We start from the raw sequence: 12557 nt of genomic DNA, 5'->3' as shown, positions 1-12557 counted from the left end.
CAGTGCAACCTTACTGTGCCTGGACTTGAGAAGAGGTTTGAAGAGAGCAGCACCGCAGTAAATAGCTGTGAATAAGATGTGTGCCCTATAGCCCCTAACAGCCACGTAAGATCCACACCAGCAGTCGAACACTTACTCTACCTTTCCAGAGACTACATCTGACAGAAGCCAGTCCATTAAAACAGGGACTACTGAAACCATGTTCCACAAGGGGCATATTCGTCATTGCAATCCAAAAACAAGCATGCGCGCCTCGCGCTAAAAGTGGGAGGGTTCAGGGGAGTGCGGCCGAGAGCAACCAAAGCGTTTCTCTTGCGGGAGCGAGCCAGGGGCACCATGTGTTTGCGATAGTTACTAACACATGGCGCCGCTCGCTTCCGCAAGGGAATCGGCAAACGTGCATGCGTTGCCATTTAAAGCAATGCAACTCGTGCACGTTTTTGCCTGCAAATCTGAAGCGATTTCTAAAAGGTCTGTTTCCTATGCAGCGCATGCGCGCAGCGTAGGCGAGACCAAAAAAGGACTATGATGCATTATATATCTATCTATCTATCTATCTATCTATCTATCTATCTATACAAACACTTCCTCCAGAAGAAGAAGCAGAAGCCCAGAGGGGAACTGGTCGGAAAGGCTTAATTTATACAAAACAGTCCCAGCGGCGGCGAATGCATTTCGCCTTCCTCAGTGCCCAACACCAGACAAGTTCATCACGGTAAGTTTCTCCCTGCTGCCTCTATAATAGATGACGTGGGTCCACTCCTCCCCCATGCAATGCTGCTCACCTGTTGCAGAACGTTCGAATTCACCGGACTGCAACTCCATGGAATGGATGGAGATAGATAGATAGATCTGTCTATCTCTCTCTCTATATCTATATATATATATATATAGATATCTATATATATATATATCTATATATATATATATATATAGATATCTATATATATATATATATATATATATATATATATTAGACCTGACATCATTGGTGTGAGTCTCCCTTCCATTTTTGATGGATTGCTTCCTCTGTTTTGATGTGTTTTTGCTGGATTTATGCTTGAGGCACTGTGCCACTGCAAAATCAGTGCCACAGTGCAAGTGCTCCGTATGTTAAATTGATATACTGATTGGATTCCATGATTGGGTTATTTGAATTATCTGTCAGCCCCTAGTACAGTGCACCATGTGTGCCCAGGGCTTGTAAATCAAATGCTGCTGGTGGGCTTGCAGCACTGGTTGTGCCATTCACAGAAGCAGCTTGTAAAGTGTGTCTCAGGCCTGCCATTGCAAGGCCTATGTGCAGTCAAGCACTGCCATGTCGACTTGGCCAAGTGCACCCACTTGCCAGTCCCTAAACCTTCCCTTTGCTTCATATTAGACACCCCTATGGTAGGCCCAAGGGCAGGGTGCATTGCAAGTATAAGGTAGGACATGCCCTGATGTGTGTAGCATGTTCTAATAGTGAATTACAGCCATTTTCATTTTTCACTATTGAAGGCTACCTGTTCATAGGTTAGAATGGGCAGTTAGATTATTACATTCTTATAATCCTAAATGACTCGGGAAACATGGTAGAAATTCGAATTTAGTATGCCTGAACTCAGAATAATAAAGTACATATTTTAGTACCGTTTATTTTAATATTCTGTATATACAAATACCACTTTTAGAAAGTAGGTATTTGCTTGCCCAACCATTTGAGCCTGCCTCTGCTGGGTTGTGTATTCCTTGTCTGTATTCGTGAGTGACAGGGCTGGGGGATTCCAGGAGACAGGCTGGGGCAGCCCGGTGGTGAATAGAGAGATCTGCATCTAGATGGGAGGGAGGAGTTGCACCTGGGACCTGAATAGGGCTGGGCCTCCCCTCTACAACACAGCTTTCCAAACTGTGTGGCGCGACACGTTACTGTGTCGCGCCCCGTACATAGGTGTGTCGTGCCAGTCAGTCCCCCTCAAGGCGTGCGTTGCGGCACGTCTCACGGATCCGTGTCTAATCTCTGGTGCTGCAGGCCACTTGCGGCGACTTCCAAAGGGGAGGCAATGGAGCTCGTCACCAGGACCCAGCATGAACTGCTTTGTAAATCAGAGCAGGGGTGTGTCTGCTGAGTCATTTGCTTATCCAAAGATCTTTCACAGTGGGCGCTAAGAGGGGGCTGTAAAATCTAACGGGTGGCGGTGGGAGGCACTATTCAGGACATAACAAAAGAACGTATAGAAAGGCTTTTACAGTCGCCACGCATCTGAATTGCTTTCTTGCACACTTCCACTTCCACACTCACTGATTCCTATTTCATCGACCTTGGACAGACCTTAAGACCAATCAAAAATGTGGAGATTGGCATCTGGTTCCCCAGTACAGACGTTGTCAGCTCTGGCCCTAACTCCGGTTTACAAATGTTCCAGGAGAGACTTGTTTATTTATTTTATGCGTTTTTATATAGCGCGGACTTTACCCGAAGGTGTCGGAGCGCGTCACAATAGGAACAGTAATGATACATGAGGAGAAAATTACAAGTGAACAAATTACAAAAGCAAACGTTAAGTTACATGAGGCAATTGTGAGCAAACAAAATACAAGAGGTAGCAAACGATACATTACAGGAGGAAAAAGTGGTGTGCAGGTTACAAAAGCGTACAAATTACAAGTAGAGGTATAATACTGCAATAAATGGAGGACACTCAAACACAAGAACAAACGTTACATGAGGCAATGGTGGCACTTGCGCAAGTATCGAGAGCAAACAAAATGTAAGAGGTAGCAAACAGTATGTTACAAGAGAAAAGTGACGTGCGCATGTTACAAAAGAGTACCAGTACTGGACAGATGGCTCAGTGGGCTGTAGGCCACCGGTTAGATTTAAGGCAGGCTGAAGCAGTAATGTAATCCTTAGGCGGGTGATAAAATGCATGCAGATTTCGTGCATACAACCATGGCACGGTCATGTCCCTTGTGCCGCCGGTGCATCAATTTAACCATGCAAACCACCCCCCTTAGGTGGTTTGGGCTCGCTCGCTGCGCTCGCTTCACCGTGTCCCTGACATTTTTTTCGCAAAAAGGTGTGTCACCAGCATGAAAAGTTTGGAAAGCTCTGCTCTACAATGCTGGCTCCACCCCCTGTGGCTTGTCCGATGTCTCTGCCCTGCACTGTGAAAGGAGATGAGAAATCATGTCAACAGAGTGCTCCAGAGCTGCATCTTCCCTCCCCTGTGCTGGCTCCACCTCCTGTGGGGCGGCTGAGGTCTCTGCCCTGCACACTAAAAGGAAGAAGAGAGTCATGTAAACAAACTGCTCAGGAACTGGTTTGAACTAGGCAGAGGCCTCTCTGCCTTCAGAGAACAAAGGATTTTGGTGTAAAAATATTGGGACCCTGATCCCAAGAAATTAGATCACTTCTGGAACAAGAAACCTTTCTGCCAAGGAGAAGAACCAAGGAAGCTGCAGGAGTTTGGACTGCCCCTCTGCCAGTGTGCTGTTTGCTGGGTTGGCCTGCAGTGGTTGCTTCTTTGCCAAGGGAAAGGAGAAGGAACTTTGTAAGGACTTTCATCTACAGAATATTCTCCAAGGGCTTGAACTGTGCTTGCCTCCTGCTGAAGTTTCAGGGACAAAAAGACTTCACCTCCAGCTCCCTCATGAATTTCCTTGCTGGGAATTCTGACTCCAGACACTTGCGTGCAGCTGGGAGCTAGAAGCGCAACGCATCGAGAAGAAGCATGTCTCCGCCGCAGCTGAAAATCGCCGCAACGCCGAAGAAGCAAGCCTTCGCCGCATCTCCCTGGAAGCGTGTGTTCATCGAAGCTGCCTGCTGTCGCATCACCGTAGAAGCGCGACGCCATCGAGAGAGTCGCCATCGCATCACCGGAGAAGCATATCGCAGGGCCTGTCGCGGCTCCAAAGTACAGAGTCGTCGCAAGGCTGCCAGGGCGTCATCGTATTGCCGCATCAAGGGCGCAATTCTTCTCGCATCGCAACAGGATCACCACATCAAGGCGCCATCTTGCGCACAGCAACGGGCCGCAGGCAGAAAATCTATGCATCACCTCCGCACCGGTAAGGCTCACGACGAGTGCCCTACTCTGCGCAAGCATTGAGGAAGGACACAACTGTTCCCCCGGGTCACGGAACCGACGCATCTCCCCTTTTATTCACTTTGCGTTACGCATCCAGGTACTTTGCTGAGCACTTTGTTGCATTTACCATCAACTTGAACTAAGAGACTTTAATCATCTTTTAAGTAATCTTAAGTGTAGTATTGTGGATTTTTGTAGTTTGTGGTCTTATGTTAAGTCTATATAAAGAATACTTATTTTTATAAAACCTGTGTTGTGTCCATCTGTAGTGTATTCACTGTATTACGGTGTATATTCATAAATGCTTAACACACTGCCTCTGAGATAAGCCGGTCTGCTCGTGCCAAGCTACCAAGGGGGTGAGCAGGGGTTATTAAGGAGTGTAATCCCCTTATCCTGACTTAGAAGTAAGGGTCCCTATTTGGACATAGGTGATAACCATTGCCAACTAGAGACCCCCAGATCTAAAAAATATAAATATATATATATATATATATATATATACACACACACACACACACACACATATATATATATATATATATATATATACATAAACACATATATACATATACACACACACACACACACACACACACACAGTAGAACTTTCGAGGAGTCATACATCATGATCATTATTTCAGCAACACCAGAGCCTGATCACCTTCTTAACTGATGTGGAAGCAGTAATGATGCACTTAATCTCACAAGGCTTCTGAATGTTTACCGATTTTTGTTTTGTAAAATAAGCAAATTTTTGTGTCCATTATTTGCAAAGTAGATCAAATTTATCAAAGGTTAAGTACATGAATTATATATATATATATATATATATATATATATATATATATATATATATATATATATATATATATATATATATAGTAATTTGTAAAAACCATGCAATCCTAACGGGTTGAATTTTCCTTTTCAGGACACTGTCCAATCAAGGTAGGGACTTGAAAATATAGGTTGCCAGTCAAAACACAAATAAACCACTAAAGTGACAAATGCATCAACAATCCGGTTGTGATACCACTGTCTCACTTTGCGTGGATGCACAGGAAGCTATAATTTAATGAAGTCTTCTCTAGTGGCAGAAAAAGCAGCAAAGCCAAAATATGTCACCTGCGCAAGAGCTAATTGCTTTGCTAATGTGTTTTAGCCATGTTGCACACCAGTGTGGCATGGCCAAACGCTAGTGCTACAGAGGGGAGGAGCTTTGAGTGTTGTTAAGGGGAACGGCGTGCAGCAAAGTGTCTTAGAGTGGAGGGGTATTGAGTGTCTTATAGCAGTGGAGCGCAGAGTGTTGAAGAACGTAGTAAAGTGTCAAGAGTGTAGTGAAGTGGTGTCAAGGGTCAGAGAGTAGTAGAGTAATCTAGAGTGAAGTGGCAGAGAGTGGAACAGAGTGGCATGGAGGTGAGTAGAGGTGAGTAGAGGTGAGTAGAGGGGAGTAGAGGGGAGTAGAGGGGAGTAGAGGGGAGTGGAGGGGAGTGGAGGGGAGTGACAGATTCTAACCGACTGTTTCAAGTTAGAGGGGGTTAAGAATATAAAATGTCTGGAATGTATTAGAAAGTTTATGCTCAACATAGGTCATCCTGAGTATTATATTGACCCGACCACAATATGCTCTATATCAAGGAAGGATTTTAAAAATAAATGTTTGTCTTTTGTGGAAGATCTCAGAAGAGGGATAGATCTATAAAAGGCTACATTTCAAGCCCATTACTCCATTTTAACGACCTTTAAAATTCAGCCCTATCTAGGAATGTTCATATGAGATTATAGTAGATTTCTATTAACACGCTTTAGACTGGGAACTATTCATAGATCAATTTCATTTCCAGAACAGAACGATTGGTCCAGGGATTTGTGTAAATGTCCATGTGACGACTAATCGAACCAGTTGACCATCCATGTATTATTTTTTTGCACATTTTATCTGTTTGAAAGAAAGATGGATTATGCCTTTTTAAGGAAAATTGGTCTAAGGCAATGTCGCCCCGCTTTCCTGGTTTTACAATCATTGGAAGATGAATTTATAATTACATCTGTTTTATCGTTTTTAAAATTAGGAAATCAATTTTATTGTAATTTACGATAAAACCTTCTGATTGACTACAAGCATGTTCTGATTCTGTTTCATAGGAATGTTTTTTTACTGTGCTTTTATGATCATGTGAAATAATCAAATAAAACGTGTTTTGATTTGATACAATGCTAATGCATGGTCAACAACGAAGCCTAACAATTGATAAGAATGGAATGGCGGACCATCTCAAATGCCAGTGAATGGTCCAGCAACAAGAGGCATGTTGCTCTAAAATTTGGCTATCCTGTTCCTATATAGGAAACACCTGCTTAAGCCCTAGGTTCCCTACTGTGTCAAAGTACACATTTTATTAATGCAATAAAAGCAGAATTATTACATTTTAACATGTTGATAAAAGTTGTATACTGGAAATCTTTACCATGATATTCCAATTTAACTGACAGTTCTTTTTAGTGTGGCTCACTGGTTAGAGGCGGCAGACCCGAGAGCAGAGGACGGCCCGGGACCAGGGTTCGACTCCCGGCGCGGCAGGTTTCTGGACCAGGGTCAGCGGACTCGATAATTCTCTCGCCTCGGTGCCCACTCTGATCAGCGATCACACTCGGCAACTCTGGGCATTAGCTTGCCTCATCTTCACTAACGGCCCCACCAGACCGCCGGGGATGCCTGGTCTCACCCTGGAGATACCCATTAAGGGACCATCTCTCAGGGAAGCCAGGAAGGGTTTCGCAGCGGTCGAAGCGCCTTGGGACCCTACGGGTAAGTAGTGCGCTATATAAATGCCTATACATTTACATACATTTTAAAATCATAGATTTAACAATTACAAACAGCATTCTATTCATCATGCTCTTTTATATTATTCATTCGAAATTAGAATCTTTATGATAACCATCTTTAACTCTCAAGTCTATTAAACTACTACTTATTAATGCATTAGTTGTCTCTTCTATTTAAAGAAATTAAAACGTAACCATGGATGAATGCTGAAAGTTTTGAAAAGAGCAAACGCTTGCCATCTTTATATTGGCAGTTGATTTTGCAAAGTTTCCATTTGGGGTTTCAAAAATAACCCTAGGCTGGATTGCCATCGTAATGCAGCAGTATGGGTTGGCCTTTATCTTAGAGAAGGTAGTGGGTGCTGAGAAGGTTAAAAAAAAAAAAAAAAAAAAAAGGGGGGGGGGGCACTACACTATGATGGTTTAGAAACAAAACCTTTATATAGTTCAAGTACATGATATAATATATAAAATGCAGACACTAAGTAAGTTCTCGTGGTTTCTGTGATCGTTTTGATCTGTGGTTTCTGGGACTTTCTATTGTTTATAGGGTTTTTCAGTCAAGTCAAAAGTCCAAACAATTACATTATTAGTTCTCAAAACAAGCCCCTGTGTCAAACGCCCGTTTAACTCGTAGAAAAGAGCAACTCATTATTTACTGCATTTGTCCTTTGTTACATTTAAAGAAGTAACGATGAAACCAAAGAAGAATGCCATGTGGAAATAAACCCCTTTCTACGTTCTGCTAAGAACCCATGTACCTGTTATTGGGCCATTCCAGTAGTGTTTTAGTCCACAAAACAAATCCTATTTTAATGTTCACAATCCTCAGGCAGGCACTAACAAGAGAGCATCTCTATAGCATCACCTCAAGACTTGCTAGCCCCCCTACATCCTATTTTACAAACGAAATTGTACACGAGCACGAATATCTAGCTCGCGTTTGCATTACGGAAGCAACTTCGGTGAAGGTAATGTGGCCCAAAACATGTTTATTAGTCTGGCTAAATGGTAGAATGGGGTACTTTAGGTTACATCTAACCCCGGTCTCAGGGATGATCTATGGTAAAATAAACATATATATTAGGAAAATAAGATTAAACAACTTCATAACTGCCCTCGGAAGGGGTGGGGGGTTGCTTTAAAATTAAATTAACCTTAATTGCCAAATAACAATATATAGGATAAACAAGTCACGCTATCTAAAGACGTTCTCAGAACGCTGTACATTGTTAATGCGTGCCGCTAAGCCAAACAAGTAAAATATCTCTTAAGATGAAAAGTAGGTGCTAAAATAATTTGAGGGCTTTATAAATCATCCCTAATCCAAAAATATGACAAAGAAATATAAAAAAAAACTCCTACCATCCACAGACTCAAATCAGCCATCCTCCAGCACATTCCTGTCGCGTGCGATTTAAAGTCACTTCCTGCGTCGTTGTTAAATTTTTTCACCCAGACAACATTTTATCTTGCAGTATTTCCGGGTTACGAACAGCCAATCGCAAGGCTCAACACATACTTCTTTTCTAAAAGGATGCGAGGATACCGTAATGTGCAAGCTACTCTAAGATTGGAGCATTGTCTACATCTCGTCCACTCATACTGCTCGCGTAGAATTCCGAGATGGCCATTGGCTGTAAAGAACAAAATTGGCTTCTATGACGTATAACCGTTGTTCGATTTATTGCTAATGAGACTCTGTTGGCGTTAGGCCGTTTTAGGGCAAGGGGTTCTTTTTATAATGCCACCCAATACTGTATAGGATGGAAAAAGGGTTAGGAAGAGGGGCGTGCGAAGTAGTAGTGGTGGTATCTAGCAGTTCGGAATTGAAGGCTGGAGAGTGGGGCAATTTGGGGTACGTTTCAGTTCCTATGTGCACTGTATAGAGAAGAGTGCATGGTGCCTGTTTGCCAAGAGTCCAAGTAAAAATTGGGCTGAGCAGATGAGTCCTGAACAAGCAGTTCAGGTGACAGCAGTACTGCACAGAATGTAGCAGTTAACTGCACAGTGCATGAACAATCATTGTACTAATATACCAGGTCTGGATTGCAACGTGTAAACACTTTCTGAGGTGGGGGGTAGGGAGGAAGAGTGGAGAAAAGGAAGGAAGCAAGTAGGTGGAAGTCATGAAAGAGATGTGCAAGAAGGAAAATCATAAAAGGGAGAGTGATGAAGGAGGAGATAGCGGAATGTAAAGGAAGACAAATAATTTGAAGTGAACTGGGGTAAGTTCAGATAGGGAGTACAAGATTGGAGTGGAACATGTAGAGAGTGAAGAGAAGACAAGAGCGAGACGCTACGGTAGAAGAGCAGTCCTAGAAGAGAGGGCATGAAAGGAGAGAGTGACGTAAATACGTGAAGCTGAAAAACAAAAAGCGGTTAGCAAGAGGAGAACCAAGAGAAAAGGGAAACTCGGACATAGGGAAGAGCATGAGTGAAGAGAAGGAAAGAAGAGGAGGAAGAAAAGCTGACAGTGAAGGAGAGAAAAGGTGTAGCTATTCATTATTAAACAGAAAGTAATTTAATATGAACGGTTGAGGGATTGACAGAGTTGGGGAATACATGGCCTGCTTCAATAGTGTCTAGTTCTGCTGTCGAAGACACGCAATAACAGTTCTTTAACTGTGTTAAGGTCTGCTGATGTTAAAACACATTTCTGTAGCATCGCTATTGGTACTCCTGATACAAGATAATAAAGTAGGGGCACTGAAGCTTCAAGGAGTTATATTACATGACCAGGCTGTAAAACACAACATCCTACTGCCACCTCTTTCAAAACAAAGTCAGACACTCGTTAGGAAAGGCTTTCACATGCACCCTAGAAATAATTAAGCACTAAATTCAACTGAGTCTGCCCCATGGTTGTTGAGATGTGAGCATACCCCTGCAATCTAGCTTACATGTAGTTCCATTCTCATATTTTCAAGACACAAAATAATTAAAGCTCAGAGGAGCATTCACCACTTCTCCCAAACAAAGCACTATATTTTAGCGCCGCATATTAAGGAGTGGCGGGTTCCCGCCTTAAATCGCTGCGTTTTCTTACAAAAGTGCGAGGAGAGGTGGCAAAATCAAACCCATCGCACTCCTCGCCTCTTCCCCCGAGCCAAAATACCAACAAAATGGAGCAAATTTCTTTTCTTTCCCCCTCTAGTAGTCTCACTGAATCTGTACACTTTCGACGAAGAAGAACTTTCTTTACTCCCTAGTGGGTTCCCCTGCAGCCTGCACCCCAACTTCCGCTTCCGTCCAATGCAGAGGAGACACTACTGTGTGATTCAGGAAATAGAGGAAGGAGTAGAAAACTGTATCAAGTCATCAAGCACTGGCAATGTCTACTGATGTCCTAACTTGCCTCATACAATGTAAGGGTAGGCGACCCTACAAATTAATAGCAAGACCTCAGCTCGGGCTGTAAAAAGCTGGTGCACAATCAGAGTTTGCAAATATGTTGTATGTTAGCATGCAACAAAGATCATAATACAATAAAATAAGGTGTCTTGAACGTTCAAGTAAGTTTATATCTTTTATGTGCTGTTGACATCTACCCAAGCAAATCCTATTATGTGCTGTCTTTTAAAAGTGAACGTTTTAAAACATAAACCTGAGAAACAATTCTGGCCCCGCTCTCATGACATTTCTGAACTAAGAGGCAGTCAGAGGTCATGCGTGGAAAGACAAATGTCCACAGCGGACCAAACGAAAAAGCACCTCAAACTTCAGAGAGTCCCATAAAGTATTAAGTCTCTTGTGCTGTTCAACCTCCAAGACCTGCTGTGGTTAGGTCCCACTGGGTTCCCAGATAGAAATTTGAAGACAAATGGAGGCAGCACCAATTTCAAAGTAATTTCCAAAGGCGGGAAGTTGTGTAAAAATATATTTTTCTTTTTATTAATCTTTTTCAAAGGTGCACAGGACAGCCAACGCATTTCGCTCCCCAGCCTTGGGAGCTTCGTCAGGGCAAGATCAAACGAATTAAAACCCTTGTAGGTCTCAAAGTCAGATAGAGGTGGCACCGTCCCTAGTAGTGTGGTTTGACAGGTGCTGTGTGCAGATATGTTGCTCAGGCGAAATCCAATTGGACAAAAACAGAAATCGGAAACAAGTAGAAATAGCTGATTGCTCCACGTTTGAGTCCAAGTCAAATAGAAGTGACACCGTCCATAATGGTTTGGCTTGACAGGCGCTGCGCGCAGGTATGTCACTCAAGCAGAATCCAATTGGACAAAGATTAAACTCCGGAGACAAATAGAAATAACTGATTGCTCCACGTGTTGGTCCAAACGCGTCAAGGGGGCCATAAAAAGCTAACGTCAGGTTGCAATGGTGTACTATTGCATGTTAAAGTCACATAGATGCCGAAGTGGTAGTGGGCAGTCCTTGATAAGCTGCAGAATATAATCGATCTCACACTGGTGTGGAATCTGGACAGGCCCCGGTGGAAAACGCCAAACAGGAAAGTCAGAGGTCATGCGTGTCCCTGTATTTCCATTTTCCATTTATTTATTTAGCGCGTAATCAACCCAAAGGTATTGAGGTATTGGAGCGCTTTGAATGAGCACAAGGACATTTATGCAAACCCTCCCAATTCGGGTGGGAGACTACCGATTTCGAGCCTAATCTCTCCTGATTCACGATTGTAAACATCCGATTTTGAGAATCTATTGCTGACAGACAATTAGTTGTCAGCCTGGTTCCCTAAGCCTGCCCCGACTCTGTTATAGATTTAAATGTGGAGCGTGGAGTGGCTCATGGGCAGGAATTGAGGAAAGGTATTCAGTGCAGCCAAGGTGCAGCCTGTGCATCCGTTTGATGGGACTGCAGTGACAGGCAGTGAGTGGTCTGATGCATTGAAGTGTGCTGTGAGTAACCTGCTGCTCCAGCCTACCAACTCCCTGCAGCACTCTAATGCGCCATGACAATCAAACGTGTCCCTCTGACCCATAGATCTGTCTGTCCTCTTGCCACAGTTAAGGTGAAGCAAAGTTTTGATCCGATAGGGTAAGGCGGTGGCTGCCAGTCAATAGTAACAAACTGTATGTACTGTGTGGGGTCGCTCAGGAGCAATATTGGCTCTTTCTGAGCCTGTGTTTCCCTGTGAACATTCTGATATAGGCAAAAATAGAATACATTTTGTACAAACACACACAGAGTTTAGGCCTGCAACTTCTATGCAGAAGTTTCAAGTTAAAAGCCTCAATAGAAATACAGGCCCAGGTCTCTGCACGAGAAATAGGTCAGTAAAAAGCATGTTACAAAAGAGAATGAGTTTAGCTGAACTTATCAGGTCACAGAGTTTGTTGAAAGGTCATGAAATGGCCTGCAGTCACAAAGATAAGCTAATGCATGAAGCGTAAATTATATCTTCTTCCAGACTTGGGAAACCAGTAGTATTTTAAACGTTGGAACTACAAAAACCACAAACCACAAGCCCATCTGCTAGAGAGACTGAGCTGGAAGGTGTCAATCATGTCTTTTGTAATTGTGTTACTAATGCATGCACACATAGATTACGCAAGCACACAGGATGGACTGGCCCAGGTGCAAGGATTTCCACTGGTCATAATGACATGGATGTTGCTTCAGTTGAAAACCACATGTCACACTTACACGATGCTAGGCATGATGAATGAAACCACAGGTCAGAGGTCA

The 12557-nt window shown here is 43.2% G+C and overlaps 1 protein-coding gene across 1 annotated transcript in view; it reads right to left on the bottom strand.

Moving 5' to 3' along the window:
• DBR1 (debranching RNA lariats 1) overlaps positions 1–8402 on the bottom strand; it is a 90848-nt gene extending 82446 nt beyond the window's left edge. The window contains exon 1 of the mRNA XM_078680513.1: positions 8268–8402. The gene's annotated coding sequence lies outside the window, so the exon portion shown is untranslated. The remainder of the gene's footprint in view (positions 1–8267) is intronic.
• Between the last annotated feature and the right edge of the window lie 4155 nt (positions 8403–12557).

This window comes from Lissotriton helveticus, chromosome 3_1 (genome assembly GCF_964261635.1).
Source record: "Lissotriton helveticus chromosome 3_1, aLisHel1.1, whole genome shotgun sequence".
Classification (NCBI taxonomy): Eukaryota; Metazoa; Chordata; class Amphibia; order Caudata; family Salamandridae; genus Lissotriton; species Lissotriton helveticus.
Note: the sequence above shows the minus strand (reverse complement) of the source record. Positions and strands in the feature narration are given on the sequence as shown.